Raw genomic sequence first — 2,500 nt, 5'->3', positions numbered from 1 at the left:
ACGAGATGCACTCTATAAAAGCCGTATCAGTGTCTGGCAGCAGGGTAAAAGCACCAGAGGAAAGTCGGGCATGCATTGGTTAAAAAGTCTGCTTTCCTTCATTTTTTTCCTGAGCCTGCAAGGCTCCAACCACTGTAATAGTAGCCTGATTACAGCCTAAGCTACCCCGAGTCCTTGCAGATCTCTCCGTTTGCAGAATGATGGCACTGTACACAACAGCTGAGTACTCTGAAACTTTAGTGGTTTTTTTCAGCCTATGATATAGACTCTGCCTTGCTTTTATGCAGGAGGTAAGCAATCTTCATTCCAGTCATAAGCCAGCATAATAGATTTCATTAATTTTAGACGAAAGCAGTAACTAATTTATCAGAAGAGTTTTCAATTAAGTAAAAAAGTTTGATTAGATCCTGAAAACTACTGTTTTAGATATCTGAAGCATTAATATTTTCTACATCTTCTCATTTACAAGAAAAGGAAAGCCAATTCAAAAATGTTGCATAGCTGGACAATATAAGTTTATATACATAATAGACAGGTGCCATATCCCTGCATAAAATCACTCAGTGTGATTTTGGGATTAAAAAAAAATCCTTCCCTAGAAAGGCTTCAGTGAAGGTCACTGAGATATTAATTATGAAGGATAGCTGCTTAATTTTTTTTAAGTGTAATCAAGTCTAATCTTGTCAGCTACATCGGAGAGAGGAAGTGATCAGTTTAAGATACATCAGAAGATTTGCATAGAATGAAAATGAATCAAAATTAGTTTTGGTATCTGAGATGGCTAAAATGACAGCCTAATTGCTCCTGAATCAAACGTCACAAAGCTTGGTGTGTAATTTTAATCACTGATGAGAACCAGGTTAAGTTTGCGCATCGCACACATGCAATTTAAAAACCTTTTGAAATAATCTGATCACAATGAGCATGGAAACTTAATAATTCTCTAATTAGTCCAGAGACAAGCATGTTTACCTTCCCATTTGGCAAATCTGCACAGTGTATGCATCCTGAAGAAAGCCTGCACATCTAACACATTCTCCTCCGAGGGCCTTATCTACAGATAAAAAGTTGCACAAGGAGAGTTGCACCAGAAAGCAACTCCCAGCCCCTTCCATCTGTAGAGGACTGGTATAAATGTCTTCATACCAGTCAACTCTTCATTCTCAACTCTGACACAAAAGGATAAACAAGGCTGGTACAAAGTATTTTTACATGTATGCACTAGGCAACTGCACTTGTGAGGCTCTTTCAGTCACGTGTAAACACACATGCAAGCAAGAAGACACACACACACTCAGCTGGCACACATCATGTGTACAAGAAGTCTTTTGGGCCATTGCACAGAAAAAGTGGCAGCAGTATTTCTGTTTTGTTTCCCAGAAATGATACAAGGATGCATGTGCTGTAACTCTGCCCTACCCAGTTCCCTGAAAGGATCAGTCAGGGTGAAACCTCGTTAGTAGATAAAACTAACTGATAAAAAGGAGTTAATACAGCAAATACAACCAAATGCAACTCCCTGAAAATATTCTAGCCATATCTGAGGGAGTTGCATTTAACCTTTTCTGCTTGAAGCAGGCTTTACCCATACTAAGTGTATTATGGTATCCCACAGCATCACAGTGTCCAGCTCACACACACAGAAACAGTTGCCAGTTACAGTCCTGGGCATGCACACTACACTGGGGCCAGATGGCATTTATGAGCAGTAAGTAATTTTAGGCAGATACAAAATGGGTTCTGCAGCAAAGCATCTCACCCTTCCCCTTCTTCCCACAGCCCTGTGCTGAACAGTCGTGCTGTTGCAATTTTCTCCTAAAAGATTCAGCAGAAGTAAACTATATTTTTAAACCTTCCACCACACAGTCAGAGTGAAAAACAAAACCAGCACAGTAACAAGTGTCATAACATCTTTTCTGTTACTTAATCAACATTTTTAAATAACCTGCACATTTATAGTTGTCTCCTTATATAACTTCAGTATTAATCAGTACTAAACAATGACATCAGCCCTCTGATCACAATTGTATAAACAAGAGTATATTTCATTCCAATTAAAACAAATACTAAATCTTTGAACTGACAAGCAGCACAGAGAGAAACCATAATGTATATTTCCATACTTGAGCTGTTTACAGTCTTTGTGGCCATGTTTGCTATCAGATAAGGTAGATGAAATCATACCTTGATGAGGAATTAAAAATTACTGGCATAACTTACTGATCGTACATAACATATGATGGAGGATGCATCCATTAGAGCCTACATCATCTTCAGTATTGAAAAATAAAAATAAAAAATGTCCTCCCCAGGGACCTTCTGCGAGAGTTATAACAAAGTTTCACAAAGTCATAGACAACAAAAAATTACAAGGACTGCCTCAGAACAAACATTTTTCAACAAGTCTCTACAACAGATTTCAATCCTCTTTACAAAAGAAATCACAATGAAAACCATACAGTATATTAAAAAAAAAAGGCAAAATGGATATATATTAAGC

At 37.8% G+C, this 2,500-nt stretch overlaps 1 protein-coding gene across 1 annotated transcript in view; it reads right to left on the bottom strand.

The window, feature by feature from the left end:
• The window catches only part of ZFHX4 (zinc finger homeobox 4), a 148,984-nt gene that overhangs the window by 126,389 nt on the left and 20,095 nt on the right, over positions 1-2,500 (bottom strand). The gene's annotated exons all lie outside the window — the stretch shown is intronic.

Source organism: Ammospiza caudacuta, chromosome 1 (genome assembly GCF_027887145.1).
Source record: "Ammospiza caudacuta isolate bAmmCau1 chromosome 1, bAmmCau1.pri, whole genome shotgun sequence".
In the NCBI taxonomy this organism is placed as follows: Eukaryota; Metazoa; Chordata; class Aves; order Passeriformes; family Passerellidae; genus Ammospiza; species Ammospiza caudacuta.
This window is presented reverse-complemented; position numbering and strand designations above follow the sequence as displayed.